The sequence below is a fragment of the Corvus kubaryi genome, unplaced genomic scaffold, assembly GCF_017639235.1.
Source record: "Corvus kubaryi isolate FWS band 111438036 unplaced genomic scaffold, C.kubaryi_AGA036_p1.0 133, whole genome shotgun sequence".
NCBI classification, from domain to species: domain Eukaryota; kingdom Metazoa; phylum Chordata; class Aves; order Passeriformes; family Corvidae; genus Corvus; species Corvus kubaryi.
In genome coordinates, this window is record NW_024580667.1 from 20,288,371 (window position 1) to 20,314,375 (window position 26,005).

At 40.8% G+C, this 26,005-nt stretch overlaps 1 protein-coding gene across 3 annotated transcripts in view; it reads left to right on the forward strand.

The window, feature by feature from the left end:
* The first annotated feature begins 6,143 nt into the window (after positions 1-6,143).
* The window catches only part of MYO16 (myosin XVI), a 367,375-nt gene continuing 347,513 nt past the window's right edge, over positions 6,144-26,005 (forward strand). The window contains exon 1 of one of the 3 annotated variants that reach the window (XM_042038442.1): positions 6,144-6,231. The gene's annotated coding sequence lies outside the window, so the exon portion shown is untranslated. The other 2 variants (XM_042038458.1, XM_042038424.1) reach the window with 2 other exon arrangements.

Consider the following 26,005-nt stretch of genomic DNA (forward strand, 5'->3'; position numbering starts at 1 on the left):
AGGACATTGACTGGTGTGTCAGAAACACATTTTTAGTTTGTGGGTCTGCCTTACTCACAGTAGTGACTAATCCTCATTGGAATTATGAGGAACAGATCAGGACACTGATCCATTGAGGAACACTGTCCATTAAGTAATTCTGGTAGGCTAAGGGCATGCACATTATTATTTACTACACTTCACTGATTGCATTTGTGCATGCCCTTCTCTTGAGAAAGCTTTTTCTGACAAAATGTGGTTTTGAACTGGCAGTATGAAGGAACTGGTTTGGATTCCTACCAATAAAAAGCTCCTCTCAAAATACCAGTTTCTAAAAATGATTCACTAGGAATTTAAAGTAACTGGAGCCACACTGTTACTGAATTAAAGCTAAATACAGATATTCACTGCCTTGCATTGCTGTAACAGACATAAGTTCATGTGTTTTAACCTTAGAAACAAAAAATTTTCTGCACCTAACCCCAGGATGTAAATAGCTCGCATAATGATGAAAACAGTAAGAATCTACAGAAGAGTTATCTAGATTAGTATTTGAGCACAAGTCTATAAAATGCCTAAATATAGGTTTTTCTGAACAATTACTTCTGCCCATGTAACATATCTCCTTCTGTAAAAGCTGATGGCATCTAGTTCAATATTTTGAATGCAGCAATAACCAAGCAGTTGAAGCTCTTGGTAACCCAATCCTTCATTAACACATCAGCAATTAGTAGTTTTATGATTGTGATAGGCCCTTATGGAGTCATAAATTCAGATCAGCAGTGGTGCTATTCAGAGGTTAGTAGCTGCTCCAGTATTTCAAATCTTGTACTTCCCTAAACTAATTGTCAAGAAGATATGTGGCATATTAAAATACTATGGACCTTGATTAATGCAAACCCATGAATAGAAATCAATGTCTCTGTTAATTTGCCTAAGCTTAGCATCTGGTCCACTCTGCAGAACAGACTGAGATAGAGGGAAAATCCATAGCACAAAAGTGCTGTGTGGTTTTGTGCCATGCTTTGCACTGTGGATTCATAGTGAACCTTTCAATATGACATGTGAGATAAACTTTGACACTTTCTTTTTAATTTTTCTTACCAGTTTTAAAATGCCATTCCCTCTACTGTAATTAGCTCGCTGACAGAGTAGAAAATGAGATATGACTCTCCAGGTTAAGGTATAGAAATCTAAATTGGAAAACAAGTACTTATTGATGAATTTAGATGGTAGAGCTGGAGCCAGAAAGCAACCTGATCAGGCTATTGTCTTATCTGAAAAAACAAATAAACACAGATGAGTATAATTTGAAATGACAGACACAAAAATACTGTGAAATTCATACACACTTCAATGGTTACAAAATTTTTCTCCTTGACTAACTTTCATAATGTTTCATTAACCTTGGTGGAAGACTTAAGCAAAGATATTTATTCAATAGAAGCAAGCCAGGCTGCTGTGTATTAGTTATGTATAAATAAAGATCTCCCTTCTGAAAGGGCAACTCCTTCTCATTTCCCTTGTTTCTTTCTCTGTTCCCTTTTCACTTTTCCTGATGCTTCTGTTTCACTGCATGACCTCGCCTTTAACAATAATGGTCTTTAACATGGGTGTTTTATAACAAGCAATAGATTTATCCTTTGATGTGTATATTCTAGGTCACTTTCTTCTCTTCACTTCGTATTTTTGCATCACCTGTCATGTCCGTAGCCATAGTAGATTATTTAGTTATCTGTCTTTTTTTTCTTCAACATGACCTCTCTGTTTTTGTCCATGCAGCAAAACTGGAATGCATTCAAAGTTAGAAAATTAGGTATGTTTGGCTTGATTAAAAATATGCCCTCTCCCTTTCCCTGACTCAAATCTTCTCTTACTTACTTTTCCTTTCTGAGACTACTTCGGTTCTGGCTGTCTAGAAACCTTGTACTGTCCTCACTTCACCTCATGCAATTTGCATGAACAAAGTGTCTCCCAGCTTTCAGGCAATGATTCACACCTCCTACCTAAGCTTTTAGCTGTCAAACTAGAGATGTTTTTCTTCTGCAACTGACTACTCCACTAAAAAGCAACCAACACAGCTACAGAGTATGTGTTGTAGCTACATGGGACAAGCCGAGGCAGTGTCATGCCTCTGTCTCTCCAAGGTACATGTTGAAATTATATTCCTGGAGAAGAAACATTAAGTCTAATAGAATCATAGAATGGTTTGTGTTGGAAGAGTCCTTAAAGGGACTTAGAGTCCTTCTAGTTCCAAGCCTCCTGCCACGGGTAAGGACACCTTCCATTAGACCAGGTTGCTCAGAGCTCCACCCAGTGTGGCCTTGAATACTTGCAGGGATGAGATATTCACAACACAAGTTGAATACATCCTGAGGCAAGTGTAGAGTTAGCATGATCTTAAGCTTGAATTGGTCTGCAGAAAATAATATTTACTTAAAAAATGAGTGGAAAAGTGAAAGACAATCCACTTGAACATAAGAGGGCAGGCTCAAAACAATCACAGAGGTTCGGTTCCATTTCCTATGAAAGAGAAACTTCTGAGCTGCAGAAGGACTGCTGTTCTTATTCATGTTATTCCTATGGCATGCTTGGCATTTTGGTAAAGCTCATGCTGTGGCAATGACCATGTTTTCTTACGGATTCTCTCTACCCTTTTATTTGTAAAAATACTGTGTGGACTGACAATAGAATTTCCTACCAACATTAGCTTACAGAAATGAGCTGATTATTTCAAACTATTTCAAATTCTTTCTGATTCAGAATTTCATCCCCTGATGATATACAATGACAGTGCTCTGGGGGAGAAGCAAGGAATTATGTTTTTTTTGCAGGTTAGTGTCAAATGTGACAGCAACTTAGATTCATAACTATCAATACAAGAATGACTGAATGAACTGCAATAACATTCTTAGTGAAATACACAAAGATTTGAAATTGTACTTAAGTAACAGTCTGCTCATATTGGAGTTTGAATAGATGAAGTTAACACCAATGAGTGATATTAGCTCACAATTACAAATATTTCATCCAAATTTTTGGGGTTTTTTTTTTATCTGCAGTCATGCCAAATTATTTCTACAGTGAACATCACTAACTTAAAATATCTATGTGGGGAATTTTTTCTTGCCTTCCTTCTAATTTATGGCTTTGCAAAAAAAGAGTTGTGCATGTTTCTATGTCAGCAAACTAATGAAAACTAAAAAATTGGGAACTTTATATACATTGGATGTAATTGTAAACTGACCTTTGAGGTCTTCTAATAGAAGAATCAGCTTTGGAAACAGAATCAATATTGCTATTTTAATGAAATGTTGTCACTTTAGTAGAATAATTCAATATTTTATTAACTGATAGAATTATATTTTCATATGGTTTGCCTGCTGGAAAATAGTACATCTACCCAGCAGAGTTCTGTGTCCTGCAGAGCCAGCAGGGCTAGACTGGGTACAGGACCCACGCAGACCAGCACTCCTGCTGGGATTATGTTGTGATGCAGATATACACTGCGCATGCTATCAGTGCCAACGTGGTGAGAGCTGTGCATGCGTTTCTACCTGGCACTGGAATTTGGAGCCAGAGAACTTGGTGCAGGAGGAATGACTGAGGACACTGGGGAAATAGGGAGACCTTGGTTTGATGCCTTGCTCAAGCACCTAGAATCAATTCTTCCAGGAAGCACTAGAAGTGAGGTCTTCCCTCTGCCTGATGGTGTGTCCTCACTACAAAGGAACAGAATCTTTCTCTTTAGCAGTTCATTAAGCCAGAATTAAGCAAAATAATAGCACAGGAAGAGCATATTTAATGCACAGTCTACTCTGAGCTCTTCCTATGAAGGTGAATTTCACAAGACAGCTCAGTCAAACTGGGGGCTGCCTGCTGCAGTCCCAGGGTGGTCCCCATCTCCATTTGCTGGCACTACAACTGCTTGCTCTCTGCTTCTTTCTAATCTACCCAGCACTGACTCTCAGAGAGCCTGTTCAAGCAGCTAAACGAGCTATGAAGAAATGATTAGCTTTCTTTAAATTTTGCTCCAACACAGGAAGCATTAGGAGTAGGACTGTCACCTTTAGGACAACAAATAGCTCCCAAACCAGCTTAGCTGCATTGTAAATGTACACCCTCAGGGGAAACAGCCATCTAATTTAGTGCTGGAGTCTCCTTCTATGCCATCTAAACATTTCTTTGCTTCAAGAAAAATAGGCACCAGAAAACACTAGGATATAGACATTTTTTTCATACCAGTGCTCCCCTTTCTTTTCTTCCAAGAACAAAAAATGAATTGCTTCCCAGGATTTTCTTCTATGTTTTGTCTTACGTGACACATCTCAATGACTTGAATTTAGCCTTGTAAATAAACTTTTGGATGTTGGTGTTTGCAAGAACGGGGCTTACCTCAGTACTACTGGCAACAATTTCTCTTTGACATGAAATACTGGCTTTAAAGTACTTAGCTGAGGTACTTTACACAGCCATTGCTTCATTTCCATTTTAGATGTTTAGCCCCTAGTCCCTCAGAGAAGGTGACTCTAGAGTAAAAGTCTACATTACAGAAAAAGTCAAAGGAAAGAAATAGGCATCACAAATCGAGGAGATCCTTTCTACCTGCGACATCAGTCTTTCTGTACTGAGTTAATATCAATAGGAGATGACAGATCTTATACATGAAAGTTGCTTACAGAGCACAAGGAGGAAATTACCTTCCTTTTGCATAACCACTGATTATTTAGAGCACTTGCCCAACAAACAAAGAGCCATTGAAGGCCTTCCTTAGCCCCAGAGGATTTCAGTCCACTTTCTAAGAAAGTTCTTCAGACAGAAGGCAGCCAGAATTCAAAGGAAAGGGACCAGAAGACATCGTTCAAGCACTTAACCTGCAGGAGCGTGAATGAGGGTCTAAATTCTGATCCCTATAATGTATAATACCAGGATAAAAAACTGTTCTGGGAGGACATTTTCTAACTGATTACACAATCACAAAGTTAAAGACTAGGCTCTCTTTTCCTTCAGTCCTCATGGCTCCTCTGCTCTTGTGTGTTGGTTCAGCTTCCAGACATAGGGAAGTGTGTTCTCTGCCCTCAACACTGCACTCTACAGCCATGTATTTAATCTGGCTACAGGGACACTACTTGTTCAGTTGCACACCAGGTCCCTATAACTTTGTGTAAAGATAGCTGTGGTCAGATGCATGATTCATAGCTTGAGCTTCTCTGGAAAAGCTTGAGTGCATTTCAAAAGTGGATCACTTACATGTAGATCACAATTGAGCTTTAAACGAGGGACAGCTGCTTATATCCCTTACAACCAAACTCGAGTCAGCAGTGCAGGTGCCATCATCAGGTAAGCAGGGACCATTCAAGACCAAGTGAAGGGTAATTTAATATGTAGGTGTTTATATTCTATAGCATTTCATAATATATAGGCATCTGGGTATTCTGTGTATCATTGTGGCATGCCAGCTTGGTCTAGAAAGGGTTGTTGGAGACGGTAAGTCTTACTTCTGTAAATTTAACCCTGAAGTGAGTTTTGGCCCAGGTGGGGTGCAGGGTATACCCTGCAAACAGAGGAAATCAGTGGGTGAATCCTGCTAGGATAGCAAAGATGGCTCCTATTGAGAGGATGTAGTGGAAGACTACGTAGCATGTGTCGTGTAGGGCAGTGCCTAGTAAGGACTTTGCTAGGACGATTCCTGTTAAGCCTCCATTGAAAAAAGATGCTCTGATATGCACTTCAGCTAAATGTTAGGCAGGGCTCTCATCTGTGGGCAAAATATCTTAACAGCCAGTCTCACTACTTTAAGGTGTCAAAAGACTGTCGCCAGGACTTGTAACTTTCCTGCCTTTATGTTTTCTGCAAGATTTCTACCTCCAGTGCCAGGAAACACAGCTCTAAAGCAGGAGGGCGTGAGCAAGCTGCTATAGTACCGGGACAGAAATAGATGCATGCAAGCTGCCGCTTGTTTTCTAAGTACAACCTCGTAAGAAGTGTTGATTTGGCATCCATCTCACGGGGTGATAATTATGATATGCCCGGCATTTCCCTTTTGTTGGGCATTAGGTGCCAATAGGGAATCAAGTGGGTCTTTGTTGTGTTGAAGTACATGTAGACGCTCCCACCCACACAGCCTTCCCGGACCTCTTTATTCGAGCAGTTTACCGAAGGAGAGGGGCGGACAAAGCATGTCAAACCCCGAAAAAGCAGCAGCCCTTTGCGGCGTGCCCCGCGGGGCCGAGTGAGCTCCGAACACGACAGGTGAGTGCTGCAAAGGGAGGCAGAGGAATGCGACAGGGGTTCGGCGGGGTGCCCGCTGGGGTGCGGGGTGTCTGCCCTGGACCGCCCCGTCGCCCCCGGGTTGCCCCCGCAGGTACCGGGGCGGGGCAGCGCCGGGAGAGCCGCCCCCGGCCGGCCCGGCAGCTGGGCACCGCTCCGCTGCGCTTCGCTTCGCATGGCGGGGAGGCGGCGGCGAGGGGCGGGCGGGGAGGAGTGCCGGGGGAGGTAGGGGCGGCGCGGCTCGGTACGGCAAAGAAAGACCCCCGGAGAAAGTGGAAGTGTGCCTCGCCCCGCCGCCCCTGCCCGGCACAGCACGGCACGGCGGAGAGGCGGCCCCCCCGGGCCGGCTGCGTCCCCCCGAGGTGAGTGCCGCCCTCGGGAGGAGGGCGGCGGGGGGCACGGCAGGCGCGCACCGCAGCGGGGGATGCCCTGCGGCTCTCCCGTACCCGGAGCGAGCTGATGAGGAGGTGAGTTTTGCGGTCGGGTTTGGTTGGTGGTCTCTTGTGTGTATTGCGGGAACGAGGAGGGTGGTGGTGTGTGTGCCTTTTCATCTGTTCTGCGTTCCTTTTTGTCCGTGTGCCCGTGCCCTTTCCGTGGCCAGCGGCCCCGCAGGCTAGCGCCAGCCCCGGTGCGGTCTGCCAGGGGCGGCAGGAGCCGCCGGGGGAGAGAGCCAGGGGAGCTCGGGGGTTCAATGAGGTGCGGGGCTCAGCCCGCGCTCTTTGTGTAGGGGGGCAGAAAACCAGCCCAGGCTCTGTCAGATGGGCACTTTTCTTTAAACCAGACCCTTTGTGGACACGCCGCTGCCCTTCCCGAGCCGCCGTTTGGGGCGGAGAGGCTGTCGCGATCCTGCCACCCCGCTGGTGGAAATCAGCAGTGACAGGCAGACGGATGGCGATTTTCTGATAAATATTTTCTTTCATTGGTAATGTCAGTCGGTTAAATCCCAATCTTTTTTGGGAGTCTGCCTCCCGAATGGGTGACAGAAGGACTTCAGAGCAATGTTAGCGCCAGGCTGGTTTCCATCACTAGCTCGCCTCAAGTGGCTCCTGACCCTCTGTCCCCCGCGCCGCCGTGCCGGGCTGGATCTCTCCTTGCACCCGGGTTTCGCCGCTGGAAACTTGCGGGTACGAGGGCTGGGGTTGCTGGCAGTGGGAGCCTGATCTGGATGATCGCTCTGGAGAAAAATGACTTTTCCTTCCGTCTGGCAAGATAGCGCATAACGTGTCAGGATAATCCCGTATGTTTCAGGAAGAGGGGTATGATGCAATTTAGGTGTTTACATAGTGAGTTTAGGAACTTTTGTCCCCTGCTGTGGGCTGTTTCTGGGCAGAAGCTCGGGCAGATCGTGTTTTCTCTCGACTCCTGTTACCACAACTTTATAAGAGACTATTCTCTTGTTGAGCTATTCTCTCATGTATTCTGCTTGCAGTCCTGTTACCACTTTTATCAGTACATTACATCCAAAATGAGCGGGCAGTGCTGAAGTAGTAGCCCTTTTAGGTAGTGTTTTGCTTTGGGAATGATTTTGTGAGTGTAAAAGCATTCTAGATTCCATTGCCAGCATCTGAGATGTGCCTGAGGGTAAAAAAAAATAAGAAAAAAAAGAATAAAGGTATGTTATGTACATAGTACATGGATACATGTGTGTGTGTTTACAGTAGATTCAAAGTGATGGGACAAGTTCTCTTGAGTGGGCTATTGTTCTGGAACAGCAGGGGGGCCATTAAAAGTACCAGTAAAGACTGGGATTAGGGTGATTGGTAGAGCAGAGCTCTGAACTGTTGCTGTAATTTTGTGTTGTAGCAGCATTCAGAAATCCCAGCTGCAAATCACATTACACAAAGAGAAAGCCAGTCCTTGGCCTCAAAGGATGACACAGGTACAGCAAGCAATTTGTAAGAGGAAGGAACAAAGGGGAAGCCAAATGTCTAATATTACATAGGTTAAGCCAGAGCTCAAAGTTTCCAGACAACAACTGGCCTTATATATTTTGTCTCTGTTATAATATGTTTTCATTATGAATTGAATCTTTCCTGATTATGGAATAATTTTCGAAGTACTAGCAATAATGTTTGGTGTATGGTGTGCAGAACCTGTATTTAATGTGTAAAATGAATAAACATCAAAAATTTTTGAACTGGGAGATCAGAATAATTCCAACTGGAAGTGTACAAAGTTGTTTGGATATGTCTACCTAGGGTATCATATATTCTGTAATTGTACAGTAGGAATTAAATGGAGCTTGAACTGCTTGGAATCTGTAGTGCTGTTTGAGCAACTGACCATCATGGTAACAGTGGTTTATTGCACTGCTTTGAAAGAGCTCTTGCATTTTATGTTGTCATTATGCTACTTTTAAGTAGTACTATTATTTCAAACCAGCATAATGAGATGCAAAGCATTTGGCATTCACCACTGTAAAACAAGATTTTAGTGCCAAATTCAGATCCCTGCTTGAAGGTATCTACAAAATACCATGCTTATGTAGGGTGTCGTATCAAGGAAAATGGACATCTCGGTTAAAGCAGTCTTAAAACTTTTTTGTCATGAAATGACAGAACAGCAGCTTCGACCACATTTTTACTCTTTTGGAAGGGAATGGTTTCTTACCTTAGACATGGAAGCTCTGACAAAGTGAACATAAGGTAAGTGGCCATAATAAATGGTACACTTCAGTGAGATGAATTACAAATTTGAACATGAACCTCTTCTGTCTCACCCGATTGTCCTGATCAACAAGTTATTTCAGACTGATTTCTTTAAATATGCAGTTTGAATATAAGCAAAAAAGGTTTTTTTGTTCAATTGTGAGATACAACAGAAAATATTCTTCCAAAGCTTTTATTCAGATTTTCATGACCATGATTTTTTTTGTCCAGTTCTATAAAAAAAAGACAAAATAGCGAATTTCTCATCTGACTTAATCCCAACAAAACATAACAAAACCTAAACAACAACAAAAAAACTCAACCTCAAACAGGCAGCATGGTCCACCTTGTACAGTCTGTCAGTCCTATCTCAAGTTAAACCTCTGTGTTGGCCTGTTACTGTGTTTCTGATCATAGTCTAGCAAACCTCACTTGCAAATTCTCTGTGTTTTTTTCCACCTCACCTTCTTTCTGCTTCTAACTGTTATTAAAATAATTGTAGCTAATGAACGTAGAAAAATGTTATAATCCTGCACAAAATTAGCAGTGGTTGGGGATGCAGCCGATGATACCTTGGAATATCGTGTTGGCAATAACAGCAGCTGCTGGAGACACTTGCCATTTTGTGGGACACACCTGCTGGTTTAAGACTCTGCCAAGTTCATGTGAATTACAGTTTGTTGGATCTTTCTGAAAAAGATAGCAAATATTTTTTGGCTCAATAAGATGAAAAAACCATCCTGGCAGGCATCTAACTCTAACCTTTGCACTTAAATTTGTTGCTTTTCCTTAAGGTGTGTTTTTCATGTGGTGCCAGGCACAGCTGTTAATTCATTTCGCTTTTTAGAGACATTTCACATCAAATAAACATTAATATGTGTGTACATCTAGAACTGTTCACACAGCCTTTTTGTGGAGTAATTATTAACAAATCATGTTCTGATTCATGCCTGTAAATGTGTATGTTCCTGGCTGTCTTATTACACATGCAGAAGAGGAGGGTTGGATAATGGATTTTAGATCTTGTTCCTTTTTTCTAAATGTTTTAAAATATCACTCATTCTAATTCCTGGAAGTTTTAATGCAAACATTATATCTGTTTGGTCAGGGAAAGATCTTTCTCTTTTCTAAAATATTTGGGATCATGAAAGCAAGGCGTGCAACTTGAAGTGTTGGACCTGGCTTCAGGTCTTGATGGCGATAATGTGAAGTCTCAGCTGCTGAGTAATGTAGCCGAAATCTGTGATCATTACATTTTGCCCCAAAATTACATACTAGATTTGCAATATCATTTGCAGAAAGGCTTTTGTTTCAGCAAAACTTGTTCTTTCTGACAAAACGCCAAACCTCCTTTCAGTCAGAACATCTGTCTATGTTTAGTATGAATGAATATTTGAATACAAAGGATTGGAGGTATCCACTGCAAAACAATTGAGGTTATTGTAAGTTGCAATAGCAACTTACATTAGAAAAATAATAAATATCATTTGCTGTCTTGTGCTGTAGGAAGAGATGACTGAGGTTTTTATCTAATGGATATAGCAAATATGTATCTTTTTAATGAGTTAGTTACTGTGGTGTTACATAAAAAGTGACACTTAAAACTGGACTAAAAATTAATTAAACTGTCTCAACAATGAAGTCTCACAGGTAAACTGCTTCAGGGAGGTCGTCTTGACTGTGACTTTTGTATCATACATAGAGAAGTACCTGGTTAATTTCAGTCATGCTGAAAATGGCTTTTTCCTTGCTGGAATGAATGTATGTCTAGGATAAGGTATCAAAACTTCAGTGGCCTTGAGAACATAGAAGAGCACATGCATCCCCAGCAGTGCAAGGCTGACAGCTGTGTTGACTCAAAGATACAGGCACTATGGTACCCAAGCTAATTTTTCTGGTGCTTCTAGGCTTAAGTGCCTCTCACCTGGTGCTGGGAGAAAAAGTTCTGCAGCTGCAGCACAAGCATAGAACAGAACCACTTCAGACAGTAAAATGCAGGTAACTGAAAGGCACTGCTTGTGGCTCAGAAGACATATTGGTTTTTATGATGGTCAGTGTCAAACTGAGAGTGAAATGTGTCTTGCAAATAGAAATTCTGTGTTCATGTGAAATGATATTCAGTGGACTTGAAATAAACTGGTGTAACCAGTTTAAAACCACCAGTTTTAAACCTTTTTTAAAAAAAAAATAAAAAAGTTCTGATACCTAAAGATCTGTGCATCTGCTTCTCTGAGAAAATGGATTATTTTGTTTTGAAATTAGAATAAGGTACGAAATGTTTGGAAAGACTGTCTGCAAGATATGTGGAATGTCAGTATAATTGTGGGTTTGTTTTGAAGCAGTTAAGTACCTTTTGGGTAAAGGGGCTGTAAAGAAATTGTAACTATTGCTGTTTGTATTGCAGTAGTTTATTGTGGATCAATTCTCAGTTGAGATGCCTTTGTGTCAGGTGGTGTTTTATTAGGTGTAATAAAACAAAAGCATTTATCCAACTGCATTTATCTCAGAGTCTGAGAAATACCATGTAGAAGGAGGGATTGTGTTGATAGTTTTATATTTTGTGTTGATCGTTTTACATTTTTATGGTATCAGCAGCTAAATTCCATCACAGAAGCTTAATCTGAGCAAGTACCCAGGCTTCCTGTGTAATCAAAAGAGAGATAAATAACCTTCTGGTGGTAGGTATCTGAATTTACAGCTATGACTCTCTCTACTATGCCAGTCTGCTTTGGTATCAAAGTGGAGGTGCATAGGCATCCTTGCCTGTAATAGTGCAAGTGAAATGAGGGCTGCAGCCTTCCTGAAGGGAGTACTGTGAATGCCTAGTATTTCCCAGGCAGTGCCCTGGATGTCAGCTAGAAAAGGAAAGTTTGTGCTGTTTGTCTGATCTAGATTGTAGATAAATATGTGGTGTGTCCTAATTAGGAGTTTTATTTAAGGAACATTAGTGATTTAACACCCCAATCTAATTACTCGTAAGCTTCTTGCTAATTTTGCAATTAGTGCTAGAGCAAGACTTTTTACGGAAAATTCACCCTTAAGGAAATCAGAACCACTAACTTTTAGTGTTTGTAGAAAGCTTTATTTCTGTAACAAAGTTGTGTAGACAATGCCTATAAGGAAATAGTAGTACTTGTACATGATGGCAAATACATAAAATGTATCAAGTGCTTTCCAAAAAAAGTTACAGTACGTTTTTGAAACCCAAATGACTCTGGCTTTAGAATGTGCATCTGTAGGATCAAATTCTGCTCAGATATTACCTAGTGGAAAAGGCATGCTTGAATCACTTTATATACCACAGTCCTCTTTGGCCTTCAGAGGATGAGGAGGAGGACTCAGGGTGTAGCCAGGGTTTACTGGCTGTATGCTCTTGCAGTTTATAGCCAAGGCAGCTTTTTATAAACATAGATGATACAGTGTAACTTGGAGCAGCCGCAAGGCCACTCTAAAATGTAGCATGGCCTTAGAAGGATAAAGGTGTTCTTGTAGCTTGCTTCCAGGTAATTGATGCTGTGCATTTCAGTTGGACAGAGAACATGGTGGAGAATATCCTGGCCCATCAACCAGGTGGTCATAACAGTTTTCTCCTTAGAGAAAGACTCTCCAGTGTTGTCTCAGTTTCGGTGAGCAGACTTGCTCTTTCTAGAGATTGATAAATTTGACTAATACTTAATACTGGAAGGCAGTTCGTGTTTTGCAGAACTAAAACGTAATAATTTTATCTCTTTAAAATGCTAGTTTTTTAATGTTTTGGAAGATGGGGAGCTTTGTATCCACTCTGGAGTAATATAATATAAATAAGGTCTGGAGAGAGAGAGCTGTTTATTCATTAAATGGGTGTAGCTGGAAAAGAAACAAACAAGCTCTCAGGCTCAGAATACCTTATTCCCGATTGCACTGATGAAGCAATTAAGCCTAAAAGCTTGTCACTTGTTTTTATTGTGCAACAGTTGTAGCAGGCTTTTAAACTAATCTTTTGCTTATTTGTCTTTGTAAAAGAAAATGGTTCATCCATAGGCAGAGCTGCTGTGTGCTTGGGAGTGTGGACATGTGCATTTAATGCAAAACAGTCAGAGCTGCTTCAGCATGCAAGATCGTGCCCTGGGCTCACGATTCCTCAGTCCTGTCACATCTCTTCCTTTCCCAGCAGGACATGCTCGTCTACATCCCAGTGTGCCAACACAGCCATATAAAGGAAAGGATATAAAAACACTGCAAGCCACTCTGCTCTGCTTCTACTTCCTACCACAGATGCTGTTTTTGATGTCAAGTGGCCCGGTACTTCCTTGACCCCTTTCACTAACCTCACTGAATGTGTTTTAGCGTCAAATAATTTGGCTCTTACTTTAGCCCCAGGTTCAATTTTCTCATTGTTCACACCTCATATATGCTAATGAATTCAGTATCCCTACCAGCATTGGAGTAGTTCTTCCTTGTGAAGAGGGGCAGGGGCGCAAATAAGGCATTGTTGGCTGGCTAATTTCCTTCAGGGTCTGCTCTGGACCAACAGTATGGGCATAGATCCTGCCAAGTTTGGCTTCCTCTGGGACATTTCTCTAGCACTCTCACAGGAGGTCTTCTGCCTTTAACTAACCCCTCATGCCTGCAATAAAAAGGGCTTGGAAGCACTCCTGTGTGTCAGATCTAGCTGGGCTTTAATATGAACACTACCAGTAAAGAGACCCTAGCCGTGATGGTGACCATACCTTAATGTACAGAGGGGTGAGTGGATGGTGACAGCCATCAGTAGTTTTACTCCAATCCTGTATCCACCGAAATTTTGGTATCTAATCATCTTTTCTATGCTTCCAGACATATTCTTTCTTCTTGTGAAAGGAAATGTGTGTACAAACAGCACCCAGGACCTGCAGGACAGTGTAATAGACAGCCAGTGCCTTGAATAGACAGCCAGTGCCTTGAGAACAGAATTGTTCCTCAGGGTGGGGAACCCTATCTCAGTGAGTTAAGGCTGGCTCATGGAACTTTCATCCACAGGGTGAAATTTTTGTGTGTTTCATCTATTGGTGTAACTACTGATCAGGCTTTCTGTATTTATGTGTGCATTAATACTTGCTGCAGCTATTTCCTTCCAGAATCCTGAGGGATTTTTTTTGTTTGTTTGTTTCCTCAGAAAACGTGGAATTTTATTCCTTGGTACAGGACTGGGAGGTTTTGCATTGGTGATGTTCTCCCTGTCCCCCCATCATATTCCCTCAACTTTTAGTCAAACAGAGGATGTCTGAGGTTGATGTTACATTTCCCTTACAAAGCTTTAGTTAAAGGCACTGGATTAGGGGAACTGTGCAGGTGTTGCAGGAGGAGGAATCCTGGGCACGCAAAGGGAGAGCCCACAGCAGCTGGGCAGCGTCCTGCTGGCTGCGGTATCTGCTGCTGCTGCTGAAGCACTCCATGGGCCAGGGGAAGTCATGTTCCAGTGGACCTGAATACCTGATCAGTTATTCATCTGGTTGCCAGCACTGCAAGTGGGCAGAAGTGAGGTGGCTTTAGTATGTTCTTTATATACTTTTCAAAAATGGAAAACACTACTTTCAAAATGTTTTCTCATTATTAGTTTTAAATACAGTTACTGCAAATTGCGTCTGCTAGAAAATGCAATCAAAGGTCCTCATTATTTGATGTGGACATTGAATGCAATAGCATTTCAACACCTTTGGGCTTTAGCGGCCTAGGTCCTTTACAGACATACAACAAAGGGCAGTCCCTGCTCCCCAAAACTTTCAGTCTATCAGACAAGAGAAGAGTGAGGGGAAATTAGGTAGTGTCCACAGGGACAAATAAGATAGAAAAAAAATTTAAGTCAGAGGAGTTTCATTAGCTAAGAACTCATTCCATTTCTGGTTTTCTGTTTTATATAGTAAGCCATCGTTATACTAGCTAGGTCTGAATATTTTTAATACTGTAATTTAAGTAAAATCCATAAGATTTAAAAGAGTCAGTTCAGTTCCAGTGAGTAGGACTGAATTTGTCAGCAATTCAAGAGCAAGTACCACAGAACATAGTATGCCCTGGAAACAGGATGAAAGGAGAATGTTGGTCTATTTTTAAGGGACAAAGCCAGTTATTCAGTACTTTGGATTGTCTGCAGGTGTGTCAAGTCATGCATGGCCATACCCATTCATGTAACATAGTGACTGCACGGCAGGTAAATTTGTCTGGTCTGGTTTGTGATGCACGATGAGGGTGATGGACCACAGCAGTGTGCTGTAGCTGTTTGCACCAGTTGTCTGGTCTAGAAATCCAAAAAATGTACACACAAAGACAAGCATAGGCACTTATGTCATCTACCCTTCGCTCTTGACTCAATGCAAGCATCCTCTTCCACACTGGGGATGAGAATGTTTGAGAGGCCATTGTGAGGTGGTGGAGTGTGGTGGCGCTGGTAGGCTGGCTATGTGCATTCCAAAAGGTTTTAATCAGTGCTGATTAAATAGGCTGGCACTTGGGAATGCCTAAGTGTGGGCCCAGGTGTCTTCCATGCTTAAATGTTAGCTCATCTTCTCAGAAAGGACAGCAATATTTTGGCTGCTATGGCAGCATATTTGCTGAACTCACAGTTGTGGAGGAAACATACCCTCTTTTTTTTTTTTTGTCCTACTAGTGGGCTGGGTGCACATATGTGAATTCTTTCTCCTTTCAAACACACACAGTTCTCACACAGAGCCTGCTGCTTGGGAAAGGCACATCTCCTTCGTAAAAGTTACAGTTTGGTATATAAAACATGAGATTGAACCCAAAGCCAGAAAATATTTGTGTAGTTTTGCTACACAATGAGCTATTTGCTGATTCCTGCATTTTTCCTGTATTGTTTCTACATTTTTGTCTTCATTCATTGTTGGTAAGACATCGACAGGTCATGGATACCACTGGAAGAGTAAATACGTTATTTAGTCTCCTTTTATCGATGATGTGTACTTTCACAAAAACTTTGCAGCCATAGAGAAAAGACATCAGGGCATTTTAAGAGGGAGTGGATCAAGTGTGATACAGAATGCTGTTTTGCTTTCGTATTTAAGCACAGAACATGGGTGGGAGTTCTGCTAACCTGGGAACCAGTGAGACTCAACAACTTACACTACTTTATGTATAACTATAATATTACAACAGACTTCAAATTGCTTTCTCAAAATCCTTTGTTTTTTTCTTGCTAATTTTAAAAAAGCTACAGATTTACAGATCATTTCATATTGGCACTTACTAAATTTCAGCCAACATTTGACAGCTGAAAACGACAAGTGCCATTTCCAGCTCCCAGCTGGTGCTGCCACTGGCTACTGATGACCTTTCCTCTTCTCTTCCATAGATAATGGTTCAGAAGTGAGATAATAAGATATATTAAAGAAAAGCAGAAAAAAAACAAAAAAACAGACACTCATCCCTCACCACCCAGTTTTCATTTTGTGGGTCCATTGGCCGTTTTTGTGAAAAATTGGGAAGCCACCAGTTGTTCTTCTGTTTCAAATGGCATTTAAATTCCTTTCCAAAACTGTTCTTCTAAAGTACTATAATGACTACTGAAAACAAAGACATGAATGAAGGTTAAAGTGCCTATCAATAAACTAAAAATACATGATTACTACTGAGATAAATGGTTAAAATTATGCCCTGTTAAATGTTATTTCTAGTACCATTTTTTCTATTATCCTAGCAGTTTGCCTGGGATTGAGGATTTCCATAGATAAGTATGCTCTCTTTCTTCTTCCCCCATCCCCTTAAATAGTGTGGCTTCTTTTTACAGGGACTTGATGACAAATCATCTAAAGTTAATTTGTTAGTGTCCTAAACAGTGCTGAGCAGAATATAGCTGTTCTCATTAGCTCTCTTACTGCCTAAGTGTCAGCACAAAACTCTTGAGGACCTGTTTGTAACATGAGTATGTCTTGATTTGTTTAATACACATTTTTATCCAATCATGGAGATGGAATTTAGCTGTGCTCTGGCTTCCGAATCCTTTGTGAATTAGTATTAAGTGACCAAAATCAATTGAAAATGTCTAAAGACTTAGTGTGATTGATGGACATGGTTTTGTTTGCAGAGTGACTAGGTTTTAAAATAGTTGAAGGTTTGCTTAAACATCAGGCTACAGAGTTATTTACTTCTAGGTGAAGAACTTCTGGTAGCTGTCTACTATCAGCACATGCCTTCTTGAGAAGTGTACTTCTTTTTGTGGGGTTAATATGATGTCATGCTGTCATAGCAATGCAAAATATTTTATGTGATGTAAGATTAATGCTGTAGCTTTTTCTGATGCTGCTTCAGTTGCTGATTTCCTCTGGATTTTGTTTCAAAAGTGTTCTTATGCTGATAACTGATACTGAGATCTTACTTGTGTGGATTGGTCATGCTGGAGGATACTGAAAAATGCTTTGATGTATGGGGGGTTTTTTTGGTGTTTGTATGTATATAATCACAGGCATTGAAATTTGCTAGATATTGCTCATGATTCTCAACAAATCAGTAATTAAGCACACTAATATCCTGGAAAAAGGAGCATAATCCAAGGAGTGAGAATCCCTGAAAAGGACTTACAGTCTTTGTTCAGAATAGTACTTTATCTGTTTGTTGTCCCTGAAAAGAGGAATTAGATTTCTTTGCTGTAAGTAAGTCCGAAGGAGTTAAAAAAAAATCAATTTAAGAGCTGAAAAATTGGATTAATATCCCAAGGTTATCTGGGAAATGTTTGCTCATGTAATGGCCAAAGATTGCTTTAAATATTTTATCAAGGTAGCACTGGTAGTTTCACTGTGAATTGTGTGTGTCCTGGGAAGATGAGAGGGCTGCGTTTTGAAACATTCACTGCACCATGCTTAGTTAATGCACTGATGCTGCATAAGATTTGAAGATGTTATATTTTACTTTAAAAAAAAAGCCATTTATAATATCAATATGACTAATGTATTCTGGGATGCAGTTTGCCATAGTCTCTTAATTTTGGCATGGGAAGAGAGCAAGTGAAAAATGTGTATGTGTGGGGCTTTTTTTGTTTTGTTTGAATCACAAGACAGAATACAGGACTTTGAGCCTTTGTGCTGCAGGAAATGAGAGCATAAGCAGTCTATATCTGTGACATGACAAATGGGGCCACCATTTCAGTCTTCCATGGCATGCTAATAACACAGCTCAGTTAATGCTGGAGGACTCGTACCCCATCACAAAATTTAAAGTATTCATTGGTGTTGGATATTGCTTCCTCCAGTGCTGCCCAGCCTCTTTCCAGTTTGTAACTGTGGCAACATATTTACGTGTTCTTCATTCTCAAATACCGAGCCTGAGTATAATTCTCCAATGTGGCAATATGTTCCTATTGTGTGTGTATAAATCAGTGTGTGGACATATATATGTATATGTATATATATATGTAGTTTCTGATTAATATTTCCCAAGAAGCTGGAAGTTATCCTGTAATCCAAATTAATTTGTACAAAATTAATTTTGAGGAGGTGATTCCTGAAACATAGTAAAAGTACCTTCAGGAGTTGAACTTTGTAAAGTTTATGCTTTTCTGACAAATTCAACACTCATGGCAGAAGGTGCTTGTTCATGAAGGCTAGAAGATAAAGTGACCACCTTGCGTAAATGTTACCAGCCTGTATCCAGAGCTTCAGCATTCAGTTAGATATGCTGCTTTATTAAAAAAAAATAAAAACCCCGTGCATGCACTTTGGCAATTTGTCATTGCTTTTCAAGCTTATTAACTCATTAAGTAGCATATAATGAGGATAAGCACAAAGTAATTAATTTATGCAGTATGTTTATTGCTTCCCTAATGAATTTATGTATTAGAGTTCCTCAATGAATACATTAATCTATTTTTATATTTTGTATACATTTGGTTTTCTAAACAAACAAAAACATTTCTTCATGGTCTTTATTCCAGGCTGCAGATTGTCTATATAATATCCCCTGGTTTAAGCATGGTGTAGAGTTTTCATAGAATGGACCTTGCCAACATCAACACTTGTGAACCTCTTAGTCCTGGTTGGAGTGTTCAGTAGTGTGTTGCACAAGTTACACTGGAAACTTAGTTTATTGTTTTTCCTAATGGAAAAATCGGGACATTTTTAGGAAATTACCATTTCCTAAATAGTAACTATTGTAAATTAAGTTCCTGCTTTGGGAGATTGAGGAATTGAGTAGTCTGATGTGATGTATGGAAACAACCTATTTGCCAGTAGAGAAGTGCACTGGGTGTGGGTATCTGTGTGTTGGTAGCAGTGAGGCTGCAGAGTTGTTGGGTCTGAGAAGAGAAGAGAAGAGGGGCTGCTCTGTGAGGACCACAGTTCCAGCTGACTCCATGGACCCTCTGTACCCACATCTGAGCCCCTCAGTCAGGCACTGCTGGTGCCTCTATGAAAATACTTATTTAAGAGAGGGGAATACAGCACACAGCAGTGAGAGGAAAAAAAGTGTGAGGAAACAACCTTGCGAGCACCCTGGTCAGAGAAAAAAGGAGAGGAAGTGCGCAGTGATAGAGCAGGTATTTCCCTGCATGCTGTGGAAGGAGTGATTTTTATTTCCCTGCAGCCCATGGAGAACCATGCTGGAGCAGCTAGGTGTCCACACTGCAGCCATGGAGAAACCCATCCTGGAGTGGGCAGACATGGCCTTAAGGGAATGCAGCCATGGGAAACCCATCCTGGAGTGGGCAGACATGGCCTTAAGGGACTGCAGCCATGGGAAACCCACCCTGGAGTGGGCAGACATGGCCAGAAGGAACTGCAGCCAGTGAAGGGCCCACAGGGGCCTTCAGATTGTGAGAAGGACCCATGTTGGAGCTATTTATGGAGAGCTCATGTTGGATCAGTGGAAAAGTTTCAGAAGGAAGGAGTGACACAGAGAAACCGGTTGTGGTCCATAGACTAACCCCAAACCCCATTCCCCCATCTTCCTGCAGGGGTGGGAGAAGGAATCAGAAGACTCATAATGGAGGAGGGAAATGGAGCCTGAGAAGAAGGGTTGGGTTCATTCATGTCTTTGTTTTTCACTGTTCTACTCTAATTTGCAAATATTTAAATTAATTTTCCCCAAATCAAGTCTGTTTTGTCCATACTGGTAACTGGTAAGGGATCTCCCTGTCTTTATCAGGATGCATGATCTTTTCCATCTTGTTGTCTGCCTTTTGAGGAGGAAGGACGAGAGAGCAGCTGGATGGATGCCTGAAAGCTGGCCAGCATCAACCTTCAGCAACAACCGATACAATTATTTGCGTATGGGCTACCAAATCACAAATACGAACTCCTGTAATCTGCAACTGAATTGTCAGATTATGAATCTCTAATAAATTTCATAGTTTGTGATCTGTAATATTTATGAAAATAATAGACTGAAGTATATGCAGGTTTTTTCTTTTTCTCATTTTTGGAGACTAAGTACTGAACCTATGCTATCTTGCAACTCTTGGACTCACCTTTTAAAGAATTAATTGTAATAATTGTGGTTGTAAGTGACATATTTAACCACAAGGTTCCTTCTGCCTTCCAGGTAACTCATCATACTTTTACATAATTTACATTAAGAACATTGAATGTGGAAATTATGGATTAACGCTTGGGCATCTGTCTTTTTTTATGGTGATGTGTTTGGGTGCTAAAAGAGACCAGGCAGTTTATTAAAATAGGTTTGTGGGAGGGGTGGCAAATTTATTTGAAAAAAGAATAAAATTATTTCAAGAATGTATAGCAAAACTAAATGCATTGTGCATATGATCATGTGACAAAAATAACCAGGTAAAATAGCTTAAGGAGAAGAATTTATCAATTGGCAGCACAAACTAATTAAGGGCTGGTTTTGCAATTGAGACGATCCTCCACATTGCAACCTCTGCAGGCAAAGCAGGAACTGTAATCTCTGGCACTGAACGTAGTGCAGCTGAAATGCTCTTGCATCTTCATGGACATGTGTTTAATGTGTCTTTTTCCCTTGAAGCTATGTGTTACTACATATACAAATTGTGTGAGAAATTGATGTGCAGCACCAAAAGGTTGTTCTGGAAAAAAGGATACTTTTTCTTGCTGTAGTCTGAGATTTAAGGCATTATGTATGTGTAATGGTTTCAGAAAATATGGGAACCTCAGCTATGTGGTCAAGAAAATTTTCTCTAAGCCTGTGTTTTTGTATATATTGCAGCTAAAAACTCATCCTTTAAGGGACATCACACTGATCCTGATTTAGTCTATTATGTTGTCTGTGAATATATTATATTAATTGAGTTTAGTTCAATTTAATCTTAAAAGCACATCACTATAATTTATTCACTGTCTTTTAAACCAAGAAAATTGCATTTATTTAAAGTAATTCAAAAGAAGCAAAAATTTCTCCCTCATTAAATAAGGTATCTGCAAAATCTTGGTTCTTCTCTAAGCACAAAGAAGACTGCAGTTTATTGTTTAATACTTTATTTTGTAGCAGTGTGGAAATACTGCCTTTTTAATTGCAACCGCTGTAACACAACAAATGCAGTTAATTTCTGCCAGAGGACTTTATGAACTGTTTCATGAACTACTATATGATAGAAAGTAGCAAGCAAAATCCATTAAAATAAGATGAACTGCAGAGTTCTGTGACAAAACCTCTTCATTTGAGGGGAAGTGTCCCTTTTTATGTAGGTATTAATATTCTATAATGCCCATATTAATATTCTAATCACCAAATTTCCCCTTTTTCCTGTCTTTGTTTCTTGCACACATTCCCCTGTACTGCATCACATCCACTAAAACCAGTGGAGTTGACCAAAATGTATGTGAACAATTGCAAACACCACAGACTGAACTGGCTTTCACAGCCTTATGGCCTTGGCTTCTTGTGGGATATGCCCAGCCACTGCCCTGGAGGGATGTCTGCTGAGATAAGAAGATTGAGCAATCTCCCAGCTGGACTCCCTGGAAAGGCAACTACGTTGGGTCATGGCAAGGAAAGGTAGACCCATAATCCTTTGGGAGACACTATGCAGATTGTTCTGTAACCCATTGGTCTGTCCCAGACCCTCTGTAATCCATTGGTCCCCTTGCTGATCCCCTGTATCCCTATAAAAGAAGACCAATTCACCCCTGTGGGGGAGAGGTTGTCCGTGGCTCTTCCCTTCGCCGGAGGGGACCCACAATAAAGCTCTCTTCATGCGGAACCAGCCACACGGGTCTTCTCATCTCTCTCTCTGGTCTGGCTTGGCCTGGAGGCTGCCCTGCAGAGCTGAGCTGGAATCACGAGCTGATATCACTAAAGAGCTGACAGTCTCTGCAAGGGCTCCTCTGCCAGCAGCTGAGAGGAAGACACCGGACCTCGGGAAGGCGATTCCTTTCGGGACCATCTCCCCGGACCGGTCATCTCTTCCTGGGTCACAGCCTCAGACCCCACCACCAGCTGTAATAGCTTCTAATGACAGCTGTCTCTGTTTTGACTAGATTTTGAGCTGTACAGGTTTACTTCCCTGACTTTTTTCTTGTGCTAGTGATGGGATTAAGCCTTTCATTCTCAGTTTGAATGCAAGGTAAATACTGTTTATCTCTGCCCAGAGAAGGGCAGCAAAGGTTGTGAAGGGTCTGGGATGCCTATCCTCTGAGGAGCAGCTGAGGGCGCTGGGGGTGTTCAGCCTGGACAAAAGGAGGCTCGGGGCTGGCCTTGTTGCTCTCTACAACCACCTGAAAGGAGGCTGTAGCCAGTTGGGGGTCAGCCTCTTCTCCCAGGCAGCCAGTGACAGGACAAGAGGACACAGTCTCAAGCTGCACCAGGAGAGGTTTAGGTTGGACATCAGGAGGACTTTCTTCTCAGGAAGGGTAATCACCTTCCATTGAAATGGGCTGCCCAGGGAGGTGCTGAAGTCACCATCCCTGGAGGTGTTTAAGGAAAGACTGGATGGGGCACTCATTGCCATGGTCTAAGTGATGTGATGATGTTCAGTCACAGGCTGGAGTCTGTGATGATCTCAGAGGTCTTTTCCAGCCTAACTGATTGTCTGATTCTGTGTATCAGCTCTGCAAATCTGGAGTGAATTGCGCTGTTCCTGGTGTAATTTGGTTTAGCTCCAGGGTAAGTCAGTGCTGTCATACCGATTTGCAGAAGCAAAGACGGGATCTCAAAAACACATTTACAGTAATGCTAATGTAATAAATGGTACTGTTTATTAGTAATAAATATAGCATAAATATAATAATACTTTAGATCAGAAATCTTGTAGGAGTGCGCTAAAATTGAGTAAATATTTTTTGTTAGAGACTCTCAAATTTTCCATTTGGTTTAAAAGTATAAAGAACCATTTGTAAGAAAAAAACCCCTGTATCTTATGCAGAATTAAGATGGGCTCCTTGCTTCTGCCTTCCAGGTTGCTCACCATGCCTTTACATAATTCACATTTAGAGCACTAAATGTGCACATTATGGATTACTGGTTAGACATCTGTGTTGTGGTTTATTTTTTGACGATGTATTTTGGGGGTAGAAGAGAATAGAAAACTTACTAAAATATGTTTGGGGGAGGGGCGGCAAAAGGAGCAGGATTTGCGTTCATAGGTAAGATATTGCTACCAAAGGTGTCTTACCAGAGGTTCTCAAAGACAGAGTTTTGGTCATACTCATTTGGTAGGTGAGAAATTTTGTCCTCAGAAGAGGAGGCAAAGTAAATCCCTTAAAATACCACAGGTTTGCTCTAAAATAACTGTCTTGTTTATGTACGAGCATGCATTAGAAAAGCACCACTGACAGTGGATCAGTTGCACTCCTTAGAAACAGTGCGAACAAAAGAGGAACTGTGTCTATTCTTTATTTGGCCTCTGCTTTGTTTCATAAGTCACAGTTTTCTAAAATTTCCTTTTGTGTATACTTAAAACAGAAAATAGTGAAAATCTCGTTAAGGATTTGTGAGAATGAATAAATGCACTTAGTAAATGTGCATAAGAGATTTCCTTTCTCTAAAACAGACCTCTTAACAGCCATTCATCAGTCTTCTATATGCATGTAAGAACAAATCTTTGAATTAATTTATTATTCACAGTTATTAGGAATACATACTTTAAGTATGATTAAGCGTTAGCCAAAAAGACAATCTTGCGCTTCCACAGTGATGACTTTATCTGCTTAATGAAGCCAGAGTTGAATCTCAGCAGGTATTTTAGCAGTATTGCTACCTCAGCATTTCAAAGTGCTAGTCATTTAATCATCATGTGTTCAGTCTGGCAGACCTTAAATTAATATTTTTAGATTTCGAAGGATGCTTCTATTTGTTCATGTATATATGTATATATAAAAGATGTAATTGTATATCTAGCAATAAGTGTTAGTGAATTTGATTGCATGAGATAGATGTTTTGCAGAAATGCTCAAAAAAGAACCCCTTTTTAGCTGTCAGTTTTCTGAGGGCTTCTCAAGTAGTTTTACCAGGAGCATTTGCTGGCTGTCTTTTGAAAGAACAAGTGTTGGCCATGGATGCCATGCTTGAGGGAAGACAGGGGATAGATTACATCAATGTTACTGATAAATCAAAAATGAGACACTCACAGATGTTGCACTATTTTGTACAATGCACATATTTATGTTGTAATATGCAGTATAAAAGGAGTAAGGACAGAGGTGTACTTAACTTGCTTGGGTTCCTTATTGAATATGTGGAGAAAAGTGATTTTTCCATTCTGCATACACTGCAAGTGACTGAAGAATGGAAAATGGGAAGAAGAAGATTCTTCAACTAAACAGTTGTTTTGCATGGTGCCCAGTAATAAATGAGAAAACCTATTGCAGTTCCCCTGTTTGCAGGGTTTCTCTGTGTGCCTGCTGGTTTGTGAAAATGCTGATGTGAGATTTACAGGAGACATTGTGCATGTGGGGCTTCTGTGTGGACACAGAGATAGCATTTGCAAGCCAATGCAATTTATTCTCATGGATAGCTTAAGTGATGTGACCTGTCAAGGTAACGAATGAAATATTGTACTTAGGCAGGAATATTACAATGGCCACTCTATGCCTAGATGATGTTTCCTAAATTGAAAAACAGGTTTATTAATGGTGTTCTTATAAAGGCAGGGCTAATCTAGAATTCTGCTACCGTATTTAATTAACAAGTCAGCTATTAATGATTCATGCAGTTCGGATTGCAAAGTGAGTGATGATCAATTTTTTGCAGTGCTGTGTTCACAGCTGTGAAAAGGTGGTTGCACACCTTGGAAAGCTAATCTAGAAATATAGATCAATATTTGATTCTGCCTTTTGCTGATGTTAATCTAGTAGAAAGAAGTGTTCACATATTCTTAACCCTTTTTATGATTTAAGCTTCCTGCTTATTTATTTCTTTAAAAATACTATTTTTTTGTAAAAAAGTTTATTTATATGATAATCTTGTATCAGGGGAATTTCTTGGGAGTAAACAGGCCATTCAAAATACAGCATGTTGCTTCTCAAGTCTTGAAATCTGTATTTTGTAAATTACTTGGTACAAACCAGGGGATGAGTCTCCAGCTTTCTTGAGGAGAAGGGCTTGTGTAGTGCTGGGAGCTCAGCTGTGTGCCCCCAGTTTAGGTGACTGGAAGCTGTCCCTGCAGATGCACATGTGAAGGCAAACAGCAGAAGTACTGGACTGTGACAATGACAGCAGCAGACGCAAGTAGCTGGAGTGTGGAGTGTGACCCCCACACTATTGTCTTCGAGCATATGTAGTGCTGTGGCAGCCAGCACAGATGGCAGGAGTGTGGAAAGGAAACCTGATGGGAAGTTGGGCTGATTTATCTGCCATTGCCTCCTCTCCTTTTGTTGTGTCATTAGTGGTATGCTGAGGAAATGGGACAATAAAGACATACTCCGAGAGGGTATAATGGTTCAGTAGTGAAAAATGTTAATGAAGTGTTGGAAAAAAAGCTTTTGGGAGTGTAGTGTTCGCATGTCAATATATATTGCCTTTTTAATGGGAAAGGTTCCCTAATGTTAATGGCCTGGTCATGATTTAATGCAAAAGGTGCTGTCTTTCGGCTCTAAAACAAGCAGAAAGTGGGAAGGGAAATGAGAAGAAAAACATGTGATTCTTCTGTATTTAAAGTACACATTAGTAGACTTTATGAGCTGTGAATAGCGAACAAAAGAAGGATGTATGAAGTGATATAAAATAGATCT